The following is a 16,439-nucleotide window of genomic DNA, read 5'->3' on the forward strand; positions in this document are numbered from 1 at the left end:
GAAAGGATGATAAAAGTGTAAAAAAAACAGTAATTAACAGCAATAAATCATAAATATTCCATAGGATAGGTATAAAGTTCATGTATGAATGGAAGAAGAAAAAAATAGAAATAAAGATCATCACATCAATAAGAACCAGGATTTGATAACATTTGATGTATTAGATATGCAAATAGAGAAGAGGTGTGGAAAAAATTAAACTAACAAATTACAAGAAAACCTAATTTCAATAAAATACAAGAGACGTAAACAAATTTTAAAACAATAAACAAAATATTGAGGACAGGACCTACATGTATGTTGCTCTAGTGCACTCACAACACTACATGTACATGTACAATAATGCATTCCGTCATTGCACTGTTTTAATGGCACTACGAGTATGGATAGAGCCCCAGATGACGATTTGTTTTCCTCCCCCTCTCCAGACTGGGGATTATTTGACCTCATTTGGCACACCCTAAAAACCTACTCCTGATTATCCCGGCCCTCATTTGGGCCTGAGTTTCTGATTCACTTGGATGAAATTATCTAAACTCATCACACCCCCTAATTAAAAATATAAGTATGCACTTAATTGAAACAATCTGGAATAGGACGGAACCCAGAGAGAGAGAGAGAGAGAGAGAGAGAAAGAGAGAGAGAGAGAGAGAGAAAGAGAGAGAGAGAAAGAGAGAGAGAGAGAAAGAGAGAGAGAGAGAAAGAGAGAGAGAGAGAGAGAGAGAGAGAGAGAGAGAGAGAGGGTGGAAATTGAGAAGGGATGAGAGGCACACATGCATGGAATATAAAGTTGAACAAAAAATTATGAGAGAAATATGAGAGAAATATGAGACAAATATGGTGAAAGCTGGAATAAATGCCTGAAACATGTGATATAGCGAAATCGGGGTCAAAGCTGGAAAAAATATGCTTAGAGTGAAAGGATACATAAATGTATCATCAGACAAAGGGAGGGGGGTGTGCATTAGGGAGAACATGAAATGTGAAGAAGACTATACCGTAATAATCAATTACAACAGAAATAAAAGATAAATCTTATAATAATGAAAAACAATAAATACTGACAAGAAAAAAAGAACAATGATTTTTATTTTTCTGATTACAAACTATTCAAAATAAGCCGCCTCCTCCTCCTCTCTCCTCCTCATTATCCTCATTGATCATTACCATAGATCATCATCATCATCATCATAGATCATTATCATCATCATCATCACCACCACCTCTACCATCGCGTTAGTATTTACCAATGATCAATTACAACTGATCACTGAACTCAGGAATGTCTGTTTCATCATTATCATCATCAGCAGCAGTGCCAGCAGCAGAAGAAACGTCATATTCTATTCTTATTCATAAATTGCAACACCCCATATCAACAAACTGCAAGTATCTAATCTATACTCTTGACAAGTAAAAGTATCAGCAAGAAAAAACAAAATCACCCATTTGATCTAATTTCTTCTCCCCTTGCAAACGTACATGAAAACAACATTCTCATGGCCCAGTTTCTCACCTCACCTGCCAAACCTGACACCCTCACGAACCCCCAGACACCCTCCAAAACCCCCGAAACTACCTCAAAGTACAAGGCCCCACTTTCCAAGACTGTCTTGCCATTCAAGATAACACACATCCACATCCTGGTGTTGTCCATCTGAACATCCGATCACCCTCCTAAAACAACTCAGAAATGGAGATAAAGAAGAAGAAACAAGCAAAGGCAGCTGCAAGGAAGATATCTTGTACCAAGTCCCAAGAGCAGTACGTGGCTCCAAAGACTTTCGGTGATGCACGTGTCGATAAACCCCCCTCTGTGGTTGTTCTGTTTAATAACAGGGCTCTGTTTCACAAAACTTGTTATCAATAACAAATGCTAAATTTCTATGAAAAATTTGCTCTCAGCCAATCGAATGCCATCATTTCAGTAGCTTATAACAGCTACTGTAACTTGTTGTCGATAACAAGTTCTATGAAACAGGACCCAGTTCTTACGTCTGATAAGGGTTCAAGCCAAGTGCCATTGTAAATGATGCCTGATCCATTTATTCATGCAACAACAAAATCCTTCAGATATGTTTTGATCTTGACACTTGGGCAAGACTGAGAACTTTAAAAGCCAACTGCATGGTATGTCACTTGCTTCGTGGTAATTTCCTACACTCTAAACAAATTCTAACTTTAACTCTGGACCTAATACTAAACCTTACCCTAAGTGAAGCAACAGTTTTTAAAAAGGGAAGGAAAAAAGGACTTGCCCGTTCAAGGCATAACATTTGTCTTCATGATACTGACATTCAAACTTAAGAAAAGTATTAACTTTTCCTCGTATACCTGAATGATACATTTTACTCATCAGTTGTAGAGGTATGTTTCTTAAAATAGCTACTCAAACAATTTCACTTATTCTATTTACTTATATCCAAATCAAGACAACAATATTATGTAATCTTCAAAATACAAACATACAAACATACATGTATCACGAGATATCTGAAGTGTGAGGATCATGAAAAGCACATAAATGGCTTGTTAAAAATGATCCTCACAAAATGTAGCAATTATTGGTAGCTAATTTGCATACAGTGGTTTGCATACATCAGGGTTAGGGTAAGGTTTACGTTAAAGGTCATTTTCAGAAACATGCCTATACGGCTAATTAAATAATACCTAGTCTGAATGGGACCTATGCACGCACCTGTGGTAGAGGGAGCTATCATCACGAGAATTCCCAGATGGAGCTAGGCACCTGTAAGAAGATCTCTATGCCACGGGGAGGCGGAGATAAGGCGTGCGCTTGATCCTGCATTCCACGCTCATTGTAAACATCAACAAAGTCAGGCATCCCCGACTGGGAATTAATTGCTGATTCATAGCAAAGGGGATGAATGCAGAAGTGTTGATAGTGGAAGAGCACTCTTCGTAATAAGAGCTATTTATTATACTCAATTCTAATCAATTTAAAAAAAATTGCATTCTTACATTTTGTTTCTTCTCTTTTTCGTTGTAAATATTTAATACTGAAAAAGATCATTCCTTTTTGTTGTTGTTGTTGTTAATTTTTGATACTGAATAAGATCTGTTTGACTCAAAATAATAAGTAAGGTAAACCTCTTTGTGTACAATTTTTAATTTTGTCTAACATTCTTAAATTGATCAACCATAAGAATAAAAGAAAATTTGTATTTACTCAATTTATTATGTAATGGATTAGGCCCCATATTGTGGATAAAACAAGAGGTAAGAAAGACACTCGAGTAATGGGAGTATTACCATATCATATATTTTCTTTCTCTTTTTATTTCATGTGTCTTTCCCCCATTCCTCTCTAATGCTTTCCATTTACATCATCTTTATTTATTTTATTTTTTTTTTATTTCTTCATATCTTTATTCATTTATTTATTCATTTATTTATTCATTTATTTATTAATTAACTCACTAATTAATTAATTTATTTATTCATTCATTCATTGTTATACTATCTTTATTACTATCATTATAATTATCATTATTATCACTATCATTTAAAAAAATTGTTGTGGGGGGGGGGGGGTGGTGGAGGGAACTGTTCCAGTTAGCTACACCACTGGTAACAGATGTTCAATGTAATACCATAATCATCCTTGTTCTATGTCAAGTTTAACAACGCCAACAGGTGAATGTCCGTTCAGTTAAACCTTCCTTGTTCCGTCTCAGGAAACTCATCTATTCTTAGACCGAAAGGGATGTCCAAGTTACCTTCATTTCATGCCGATTCATGCACATGGAAGGTCAAGTTTCCTATGACCTTCTGAGCATCAGTAGTGAGTGAATCAAAAGCTATTATTCTATGACACATACATTATATGATCCAGCGACAATCGCTTCACGGCGGTCCATTTCCTAACTTACAAGTGTAACTCATTTAAGATTGGGGCCTCAACACATACTGCTGGTACATTATCAATACTTTTATGATTATCAAGAAACTGAATCACTGGATGAGGGTGAGTGGAGGTTGACGTTCCATCAAAAATCTGAAATAAATCATGACGAGTTTTATGTTTTCTGTTTGTTAATTTTCAAGGTACACATGTACATGAAAATGAGGGAAACCCAAGGAAAGAGGGAGAAAGACAAAAAAAAAGTCTGAAGTTCAAAGATCCAAAAGCCATGACTAATGTATCCAGGGAGAAAAGACTGTGACAATTCAGGGTAAAGTAAATGGGATGACAAATTCAGCAACCTGTCAAATTATTCAAAGACAAAGACAAATGGGCTCATCAAAAACTAGAAAAAAAGTGATTGCTTGCTTCCTAGTATTCTACTAGAACAAAGGGAAAATATCTGTCCTCCATACCAAAAAAAAAAAAAAATCCTAGCTAAGTTCACAAAAAAGTCTGTTTACATTAAGTTTACATAGCATGTGGTTTTAAACTTTGAGGGTAATATGCACAAGGACTGTATTGACACACATTTAAAAACTCTATGTTTACTTGAATATAGAGTTTATTAAACCAAGAGCCATATGGTTAGCACTGTAACACTCATTGTTACTGTTCGGTGTGAACCTGTGTCAGTGCTGCAGCCATTGTTTAAAACTTTACAGTTTTGCAAACCTAACATTTAAATCAATTACGCTCCCACATGTACGTAGCTACTGTCTTTAATGTCAATTTTGCATAAGGGTGGATCTCAAGAATGATGATTCACAAACATCAAACCATCAGAATCTGAAGATGAACAGTAAAATGTTCTTTTGACTAAAGCCATGTGACGGAACACTTGGTTCCACTCCTCAACACCAAAAGTGACATGTGATTTGGGAGTTCCGCACATTTTCTTTTGACTAGACAGATCTCTTGGGGAACCCTTTCAGAGAGTCTTCCATAAATTTGAGCAAAAAAGAGAGACAATATGGAGAAGAAAGTGTAGTGCATAATGTAATGTCATGTAGATGATGAGGAACACACAAGGAAAGCAGATAGATAACATATTTGATGAGATACAAGCTCGGTACTATCTCTGCACCAAGACTCAGCACTCTGTGGTAGCTGATCTTTCATAATTATTGTCGAAGGAAGAGGAACGGGCCCAGTATGGAGCCTTGGGGGTCCCCATAAAGATGACAAATAACAATCCTCATTAAAGTAACAATAGGAATAACTTGACTGTGATACATTGTCCATACAAATATAATCAAATGAAAAAGTAAGATTAACAGATGAAGAAAAAATGATTAATGTAATTGTGTGGGATGAACAGTTAGCTATGCCTGTCTTAATGGAGTGACTTATAATCTGTCCCCTTTGTTTTCAAGTCATTTTTTTCTTGTGAACTTGGGCGATGCTTCATGACAAAACATCAGATTGACCCTTCTGCCATCAAAACATAATATATTTCTTAACCACCTGATTCACAAAGCCTTCTTTTTTAAGGGCAAGGCATTATAGACATAATGAAATTACACTGAAACGCCCCAAATACCTGAAGTGCCATAAAGTTTACAAATATGTTTCACACAGAAAGATTTTGTAAGGCATGAGTTGTCATGTTTTTTCTTTTTTGTTTTGTCTTTATTTTTCGTCTGTCTTTTTTCTTTATTACTTTTTATTATTTCTTTAAAAAAAAAAGATGTTTCTTAACCAACTGATCACAAAGCCTTCTTGTTCAAGGGCAAGGCATCAGACATAAGAAGATAATTACACCCAAAACTCCCCAACTAGCTAAATTAATTAACTCAAGGTTTATCACTTTGGCAATGTCTGCGAATTACAGATAAATGGACTATATTCTAAATCAATAATTAATTATTCATTTTATTGTTAAAATAGTTTCAAAATCTTTTAGAACATCAGCATGTAAGCTAGGATTAAACCAGCATTATGCAGGATCACGTGGATGAATAATAAAAAAAAACAGAGCAGATTTTTGGCAGAGCGATGAAAATTTGTCACCGTCGGCTGTTCTCGAACCCTATTTAGTCAGCGTGAATAAGAGCGTTGTGGTGATGTAGGAACCCCAAGAACTATTCTGCGTTAATCAGCAACAGACTGTGAGTGGTGAGGGGCATTTCAAGAAAAAAATATCCAGGGAAGTTAAAGAGAGCATTCAGTCTTAATTCTGCCTTTGTGGGGCTTAATCTTATGTGAAGAGTAATTTCTTTTATACGAGTTAAGTCTGACTGAACGATCACAAACTACTTTATGAGGAATGTTGCAATATGCCTGCCGATTATCAAAGATCAACAACTTCAAAAATATGTAAAGGAAATCTTTGGAATACATTTAGTACATGAATATGATTACAGGGGAGGGGGTGTTTCACAAAGATCTTAAATTGAACTTATCTCTAAGTTGGACTTAACATTTATGGAATGCCGTTAGCATCTTTGAAAATATGTTATAAAAGTTATTTAAAAAGGCATAAAATGTTGATTCAAATCATTCATATTTTCTATCTTCAAGGAGATTTCATGTTCTTAATGTGGAATTTATAAAATTCTAAAAATACTTAAATTTTTGCTTTCGACTATATATTATCATATTTTGAGGCTACAAATGGCTCTCCATAATGTTTAAATCTAACTTAGAGTTAAGTTCGACTTAGGATCTTTGTTAAACACCCCCAGGCCTACTTATTTATTGTCTATTTCATTCAGATACATATCAGCCCTTGTATACTTCCAGCATATGTACTCCTTGGAGTCCCTGATGCAGTTGCATTCGGGAGCTCAACACATTTTTCCCAGCCTGACTGAACATTTCCATGCCATTATTTTTTTGTTTTCCCTCAAAAAAGGTTTACATGGAAACTAAGAGACACATGGACATGATTTAAAGAATTGTAACCTGCTCAATGATGTGTCTGAGATAGTGCCACTGAAAGTGAGAGAACTTACCAGGATACAAAATCTCTTCACAACATACAGGCTAATCATGGTTGCGCAGTATCCTTTTGAAGCCAAGGTCTTTAATGTTGGTCTTGTCAGCGATCATAATTTTTTTTTAGGGTTCAATAGACCAATGGTCTACTAGTTGCCCTAAACATATGGCCTATAAACCAGCAAGCGATAGCCTTGGACACCAAAATCAAACGAGGCTGACACTGCCAGTCTCATTATGGGCCTTCAAGTTCAATCAAATGACTTCTTCATTAGACCCACAAGACCGACAGACCAAGAGACTGACATCGTACTGACATCGTTGGTCTCCTGGGAATACTTGCAACTTTTATGCGGGCTCAATAGACCAACACCCACAATACAAACTTGTTTTCTACCCTTCCTTATAGATTATGGATTGATTTTTTTTGCTGGTCTTGTTGGCTGCTGTTCCTATTGGCTGGTGGTTTTTGGAAACTGACAGAACTTTCTTCCATGACCTTGACAAAAGGATGATCGGCAGCCCCTGAACAGACACCTTTGGCATCCGTTATGGTAGCAGAGGTTTATGAATACTAGCTGTCACATCAGCCAGGGCTTGAAAACATGGGGTGCAGTACTCCCCCAAGATTTACTTCTGACCCCCAAAATATCAAAATATTTACAGGGGACCATTCATATGAACTACAGACCTATTATGATGGTGCCACGCAATAGAAAATATTAGCCTTTTTAACCTGTACGAAATGCTCATAACTCATGATGCATGAGCAACCAATGAATTACAATACATCAATGTGACGTTAATGGTCTCATGACAGAGCAAATTGAGTCTCAGGTAATGACCGAGTTCACCCCTGTATGAAGGGTCACCCAGAGGTCTGAAATCCATCTGTTCCCAAGAACAGGTGAAACAATTAGTTCCAGCTGATCAAGACAAAGAGATCTACAAAAAAAATCTTTAAATCTTCCAAACGTCAACCTAAGAGTCACTTAGATGTCAAAACAAACCCCAACCCCAAATGGCTCATCAAACTAATCAGACACCTACGCAAATCAAGCGGTCATGGAGTTATTTTCATAGCAATTTTTCTCAAGACTTAATCCGGGGCGCTACGCCGCGACTCAAGACACACAATCACGGGCAGAGCAACCTACGTCAATTGTCCAGGCATCGCCAGGATTCTCATATCCTGCGATTTAGCCCTATGCGTCTTTGATCTCCGACAACTGATGGGTACTAGAAGCAATTGATTGCAGGAGAGGTAGATGGACATAACTCCGTAAAAACACATCTTTAGTCTCAAAGGATCATGATGTCCCCATGGAACACATACACTAGGATTTCCCCCAACTCTTGCATGAATAGTGAAGTGCAGATCCTTAACATGAAGAGGTGGCGACAGGTCTGGGTGGTGAATCTGCTACAAACAGGACCTGTATTTATCATCCTATCTGAGGGACGGTGTCTTTCCACTGTAATCTAGCCTGCATCTATGAAACATACGAGCAGTATCTTGACATGGAACTTAGGCTTCAGCCATCTGGCAGGGTTGGATTTGAACCCAAAATCTTTGGATGCTTTAGTGATAATGGTGGCTTCTCATATCGTATTCCCGTCCTTTGTAGTGCTATACTAGCAATATTGCAGAGCCATTTACACCCGGATTGAGAGTGGCAACCACGAATCAATGCCTTGTCAGGGGATGTTAGTGCCAGGCTAGGAATTGAACCCCAAACCTTCTGAATAAAAGTCAAGCAAATAAATCCCTGCACCAAGGACACCTCCATGACTGAGCCAATTGAAATACTCTTAAACTTATCAAAAACATTGCACAATATTATGATTTCTACTCCATTTATAACTAAAATACTGTTTTGATGGAGTTAGGGCTTTCTTCCTCTACTGTCCTCCATTGATCAGGGTCTAAGATGCTTTAATTCGCACTTCCCCTCTCATATCCAATATCGCCTTACAGAAGAACATAATACAATTTTGACTAGTAAAAATGAAAGTCACGGATGCTTCCTACTGCAGGTAGTGATCGTAAGTGCGATAGGTTAACCTCGGGGGTGACCTGGTTTTCACCATATACTTGGAAAAAAACCTGGGAATGTTTCTTAGAATGTGAAGTAAACTATCTAGAAAATGATGTAGCCTGAGATTACTGCAGAGAGTAAGGAGTAACATATTTTCAAATGAATGACTGATTTGGTGTAAGCCTAGTACATAGCTTGAAATAGATTTGAAAGTTATTATCTGGAAAGGCAAATAGGATAACTTAATTCACACCTACAGTCAGTACGCCGCTGCACGAAAACCGCCCGTATTTATCGTACTCGTATGCAAGCCCAGCGGTCAATATGAATACGTAATGAGCACACGAGCTTGAAAACACCGACTTGTTTCCACCTACACAAAATGGTTTCTTGCTAATCATTTAGCATGAACGATATGTCAAATTGAAGACAAGAAACTGCTCTTTCATTAATTTGAATTAGAAATAAACTGGACTCCATTACCTTATGAAATATTTCCTGTCAAGTACAAGCTTACTTTTTCCGTATTTTCATCGAGTTTATGATGAAAGTGAATGCATAAAAAACGTATAAAACGAGTAGGAACCTCATCAATCTTTATATTTTTGGAGAGTTTAGACATCATTCTTTGTATGGTGTGAAGATCAGGTTATTTGATGATTCGAACGGGTCAAGTTCACGGTTTTAAAAAATAGTTCCACATTAAGAAGATACATGAATACGAAGATTTCCAATCACCTACCGAACGATCATTCGTCAAAGGTGAACGAACTTGTGACTTCGCGGTTTGTTTTCTAGGCACGAATAATGGCGTTATTTCAACATTTTAACCCTATTTCATGTAATTATCTTGGTATTTATCGATTACTAAGATTAACTTTGGGCAGTGATACGATTGATTTTGGAAAATTTAGTGTTCGTTTCAAGAAATTTCAATTTGAAGAATAGTATGCGCCCACCTATACAAATTTGTGTAACGAAATTATACGACTTCACCGATGTCTGAATCAGCGAGTTCAGCTGTGTGGGTAGGCGATTTTGAGCAAAATGCAATTGTCATCGAATTTATCACCTAAAGAAAAAATAAATAAAAATCCTGTTATTATTCACGGTTATTAGTGGTATGGTGAAGTTCACAGTTGTTAGTACAAAGTTGCAAAACATAATATTGCACTTTATACTATAGACTATACGCCAGGAATGTAAAGTCCAATATATCTCTCTGCTTAATTGTTGTTTTTTTCTTCCTAAGAAATGATATGTGAACATGTCGGTGTCCAATGCAGTGATTGACACTACACACAAATAAATAAGTTAAAAATACACGGGGGCAATTTTCCCTTCAAACCTTTGAAATTCGGAGGGCAAAGCAATATTCAAGTCATTCTGTTTACAAGGCGAACTGAAGTCACTCATGAATTTGGTCCTGCAAAGGATTGAGGTTGACATTCCCGTTAACAAAGTAACGCCTTCAATAAAGAAACACAGTCCTCTGATCAGTCATACAGTTCACGCATATACACAAACGGGATGTTTCTTTTGAACAATTGTTTTTATTTTTTTTATTTCTCTTTGAATACAAGAGACAACTTGGCAAGGTTAAAAAAATACATATTTTGGCAGATATTATTATTCATAAGCTAGTCCAGCTGGGACACACACACAGTACTGGCTAGTTTAAGGCACTAAAGCACGGAAAATACAAAAATCCTAAGTTACAATGAATAATGTTATAACACGAATAACTTAAGTTGCTCATGTATGTACATGCTACATTCTGCCATAATATATATTAGAAGACTGTACAAGGAATACGGTAAGTGTGCAACATAAACTATTATAACAAAAAAGAATATAATATGTAATACAAACAAAATGGAGCATTAAATCAGATAAAGAGTATTGTGCATAACACTGGTTTGCATTCATACATGTGATGAATACATACTGGTAAGTGGTTTTCTATATTTAGCGAAAGAAAGAAATGCTGAAAGAACACAGGCTGCAAGGTGAACATGATCACTACCGGTAGAAGCAACATACATTGTCAAAGTTAAAATCAGTGACAGATAAAGGATTAGTTAAATATTCCAACTAAAGTGTTTCGCCTGTTTACAGAGAAATTCATTTCCGTTATTGACAACATTTCGGAACTGCATGTTCACCTCTGAAGGTGAACTAAACTGTGAGGAAAAGGATGGTCTATCGGGCACATCTTGGGCACTATTCTTGTCAATTTGTAATGATCTCAATTTAGAAACTGAAATATGCCATGAACGTATAACATAATCATGAGACATCTCTGCACTGTAAAAAGATATTCCCCTCCTACCAGCATCTCTATGTACAATCAAAAGCTCACCGAACTGGTATATAATCTTATCCTTTACAAATAATGGACTTTTATTTACACGGTCATACTGTAGCTCATCACAACATCTTTTTGAGACAAGATCAGAAAAATATTCATAAACAGTTATGAATAAAAATAACCATCCTCAAGACACAGTCTACATATATACAAATAAACATTTAGAATTTTGAGTAAAAAGTCTTTGTCCGAATCTGATGCAAGCACACAGCTCTGATGCAAATTTTCCATACTTCTAAGTGACATTTTATTAGCACTACTTTTCTTTAAACAATACATGTAGCATGGTCTACATATATGGTGACCTTGTGTTCCTGAAAAGTCTTCATTTATATCACCCAATCTTTTCAATTCACTTTCAGGAATATCTTTACAGGTATATGTTTTGTCATCAGAAGTCAGTAATGCTTCACAAACAGAACAGGAACGATAACTTCTAGATTGCTCAAAATGTGCCAATTCAAATCTATGTTTCATGCATAAAGGTATAGTAGGTGGAATTGAAGTGCATTCTTCAGAAAATGCAGCATTGAATTATTCTAATTCACATTCACAATCTCTTAATAATTTATCAACACAACGGTCATAATGGAACAGAAATAAAATAATTCTTTCTTTTTTACGTGTCTTTTGGGTTTTTCAATTTTCTAACATATTTTTTTCTGCAACCACTACAAATACAGTCTGTCATTTAGATATCAGTATTACGTTCCGTAATGATAGCTACAAGGGCATTAGATTTCATAGTACATAAATGGGGCCAAGGAGCCAACTTATCCTTCACCCCAGCAGCAAGAACGATTGATGTGATGTACAGGCTGAATTTTCTACTTCATCCCTCATGGTGATAAAATCACAATGCTTAATCTGAAAATAAGATAAGAGTCAAAGAAAAACTGACTTAATATATCATTCAAACGTTAATTGATCATCTTGCAACTTCAAAAGTTTACTTGACAAACGGTTGACATTCATATTGAGCAAGATTAATAATATTAGTTCAAATAAAAATAATTTTCCTGTATTTTCACAATGCTTTGGTTAGATTACAACCTAGGAACACTGTTTATATACCAGTAATGGAAACAAAATGAAGATTTTTATTTTATGAATTCACTTATTCGTTCTTGAGGAAGAAGATTTCTATTTAATAATGTCACTCAGGTGGAGTGAGATGCTGCGATGCATGAAAACAGCTCAGCCATCTACTACCCTCGAGAATGACACCATTTGGGGAAATCCATGTTGCCCTCTAGGGAAGTCGACAGCTGAGCCGTTGTGCAGTCCCTCGCTCCGCCCATGTCATGTCAACATTCACAAAACAACATGCTATCGTGAAGTCCATAATGTTACCATGGTGGTTAGCATTCATTGAGGAGATAATTACTGAATAAATGGTAACTTTAATGAACAGGATCTTGTTTTTTTCCGAGAATAAACAATAAAATGTGATTCAAAATGAGTTTAATTTGAATTTACTTTGAGAAAGCACTTTATAATTTCCATGTACATAAAATAAATGAAATCACAACTTACTTTGTTTCCAGGTTGCATCTTGAGGTCAAGATCAAGGGGGCAATCAGTTGGAAGAGGGCTAGGGGTCACATGACTGGTTGTGAAGCCTATGGGAGATCTTCTACAAGTTGTAGGAAGGACTGTGTACAGCTCCGCACCTGGAACAAAATTATCAACATTAGACAGTGAATGAACAACGCAGGTTGTTTTAATATACAAAGCAATCTACATGACATTAAACAGTTATGCATCAAGATTTCCTAATCATGTATTAGAAGAGGAAATGAGAGCAATTACTATATTATCCTATGGGAGAACATAAATGAACTTTTTTCACCAATCAGAAATTTCACTGACTGCTCTTTAGGGATACAAATTTCCATGTAAATGCAATAAATGAAATCACAACTTACTTTGTTTCCAGGTGGCATCTTGAGGTCAATATCAAGGGGGCGATCAGTTGGAAGAGGGCTAGGGGTCATATGACTGGTTGTGAAGCCTGTGCGGGATCTTCTACAAGTTGTAGGAAGGACTGTGTACAGCTCCGCACCTGGAACAAAATTATCAACATTAGACAGTGAATGAACAACGCAGGTTGTTTGAATATACAAAGTAATCTACATGACATTAAACAGTTATGCATCAAGATTTCCTTATCATGTAAGAAATCACTACTGTATTCTATGGGAGAACATACATGTAAGTGTATTTTTTTATAGTTTCACTGACTGCTATTTAGGGAAACAAATTCCCATGTGAATAGAATAAATTAAATCACAACTTACCTTGTTTCTAGGATGCATCCTTGAGGTCAAGATCAGGGGGGGGGGGTCAATTGGAAGAGGAGGGCTAGGGGTCACAACTCCTATGAGGGCCTGTGTACATCTCAGCGCCTGGAACCAAAAAAAAAAAAAAAAAAAACAATTAACACAGAATGAACACAAAAAATAAATCAAACATTCAAGAGTGATTTCCTCAACAAATAAAAAAGCTAGCAAGAACTAGTTCTCTACCCCTGGGCAAAACATGGAATCCCATTTCACAAATCAGATTATCATTAACTTTTATTTAGGGAAATATGTGTCTGTGTAAAAGTCAATATACACAAATGCACACAATGAATACGATGTGGCTGACCGGCAAGTTTGACGGTAGACATGCGATTTGAATTTTTTAATTATTTTTCTAACATCGGTGAGTTGAATTTTTTTTTTTTATTGCTAGATCTATTTAGGTGTCATCAATTGTCACTAAAGTACCGATTTTAAGTGAAATCAGTTGAGTTTTGTACAGTGGTGTTTGAAATGTTGAGATTCAAAAGAACAGCTTTTAATACACAGCCAAGGTCGTAATGGCTAATGCAGCCATGCAAGTCTAGACTGACTAGAGTCTAGACCACACATATATGTGCATTACTATCCTGGCTGTATATTAAAAGCTGTGCTATTGATTCTCAACATTTCAAACACCACTGTACAACACTCAACTGATTTCACTCAAAATCGGTACTTTCGTGACGATTGGTGACACCTACATAGCATTAAAATACAATTTTTTCAACTTTCCGATGTTAGAAAGAATTATTTAAAAATTCAAATTGTGAGTCCACTGTCAAACTTTCGATCAGCCGCATCGGCATGATTGTGTGCATCTCTGTGTGTTACGAGTGTATCGACTATTCATGTATAGGTCTAGACCTATTCCAATCCTGCCTATGCAGTGCAGTACTACTGGTCAATACCCAATAGCATTGACTCATCTTGACTTTTAATAGAAGTCTAGATCAAATCCTATTTGGAATTCAATCTAAAAACGTTATTACTAATAATCACAGTCCCATTTGATGCCTGAACACATGAGGAAACTGAAATTCAACAGAAAATGAAATAGTTTCGGTCTTTGAGCCAACAATTGAACTGAAGACTCCATGAAAATCTAGATCTGTATGTGGGACAACACTATACAATCGGTATGCACTACGCCCATTCGCGCGTTTTACTATTTTTAGACCATTTCGCGCCAGTTCACCCAACTTCGAGTACGTATTTCCGGTGAAAACATGATTTTCTCGTGAATTTGGGAAGCAGAATTCACTAATTTCCTGAAGTGGAACCTCAAATTGGACAACAGATTTGGCAATTTCAGACATTGCTGAACACATATCGACATCAAAAGATCTTTTTCTAGTTTCGAACGGGTCAGGTTCACGAAAACAAATTTTAGTTACAAAACTAGGGACGAAAACTTCTCAAAATTAGGCTTCATTGCATGATGCTGTAAAACCGTAAATTTTGCGGAAATATATCAACATTTCATATCATTCGAAAGGAAATTTTCTGGAGATCGACTTACCCAAACATGGCTGCTCAAAAACTGAGCATGCGCGAGAAAATAGAGTCTACGTCATCCCTTCCAGTATTCTCGCACGATCTCGTAACTTCTCGTTTGTGGATATTATTCATCGAGCTGTTTCCATCGCACGATAACGCTCGCACGATATGCTCATTAACGAGCGTGCAGCGGGCTGACTGCCTACTCTTTTGAAAACATGACTTGAACAAATAACGATTATAAACATACACCCCCACTTCAAGAAAAGTTTCAAAAAGCAAACACACCTGCACTGTTTGTTAAAAAGAGAAAATTCCAGGGAAAATAGATAAAAAGCCCTCAGCTATACATGATTTCTCCTAATTAAGCTTAGGAAAGTGTGTAACTGCGCTCTCCATACGTCAGACCCACTTGCCCGTCTTTCCTCTCCAATTTACAGTCAAAATAGATTTGTCTAAAAATGGAAGTTTGTAGAAACGTACAGGCACATGTATACTCCACAATTAGGAGTTTAAGATGTACAGGATTATATGCTACAAAACTGCCCACCCAATGTTACCCTGCCTAATAATTACCTCAATCTCTATTTGAAGCACCCTTTAATTTTGAAATGTTAGACAAAATATAGTAAAGTTATGGTTATCATGTAGCATTTTGTCCCCTAGTTGATTGGTGTATATCTGTGAAACACATATAAACACATTGCAATCGTTTTAAGAGTAGGATATAATGTCAATGTAAACTTATCTGTGTTTAATTCAAATTCTAGTCAAATTACTAAATTAGAGTTTGCAGACTTTCCTCCCCTCCACCCTTCAATTAAAAAGGGTTTGACAGGGAAGCTTTGAGAGGAAAAAAACAAATATTAGTACTTCTGCTGGCTATACAAGAAGTCATCATCATGTGATTTGGGAGTTCCGCACATTTTTTCCAGACTAGACAGATTTCTGGAGGAACCCGTGAAGGAGAGTCTCCCATAACTTTGTGCGAAAAAGAGAGATGATAAGGAGAAGAAAGTATTGTGCAAAATATAATATTTATGAACACAGAAGACAAGCAGGAATATTTGAAGTGAACCAAGCTAAATTTATTTTAAAAGTAAGCAAAAGTATAATTTCAGTTGGCGTATCAGTGATATATCATTTTGGTTATTGTTGTGACATAGCAAAGGTAAAGTTACTTAATAAAGTCAAGGGCACATTCTCACTTTCTTAACATTGAGAATTTAAGAGCTTGAGAGAGTGAGAAAGCGCCCCTCCTTTTATTTATTTCGGGGTGGTCTGGGGAATGACAGCATGGTCTATGTTTAGCTGGGTGA

At 36.4% G+C, this 16,439-nt stretch overlaps 1 long non-coding RNA gene across 1 annotated transcript; it reads right to left on the reverse strand.

Annotated features, from left to right (window-relative positions):
* Nucleotides 1-10,437: 10,437 nt before the first annotated feature.
* LOC105442965 lies at nt 10,438-15,310 on the reverse strand. Its single transcript, XR_004062700.1, has 5 exons — nt 15,143-15,310; nt 13,576-13,683; nt 13,204-13,340; nt 12,812-12,948; nt 10,438-12,142 (listed from the first exon to the last, which is right to left on the reverse strand). It is a non-coding gene; the product is annotated as an uncharacterized LOC105442965 (long non-coding RNA).
* Nucleotides 15,311-16,439: the final 1,129 nt, after the last annotated feature.

Source organism: Strongylocentrotus purpuratus, unplaced genomic scaffold, assembly GCF_000002235.5.
Source record: "Strongylocentrotus purpuratus isolate Spur 01 unplaced genomic scaffold, Spur_5.0 spur5_scaffold_1, whole genome shotgun sequence".
Lineage (NCBI taxonomy): Eukaryota > Metazoa > Echinodermata > Echinoidea > Camarodonta > Strongylocentrotidae > Strongylocentrotus > Strongylocentrotus purpuratus.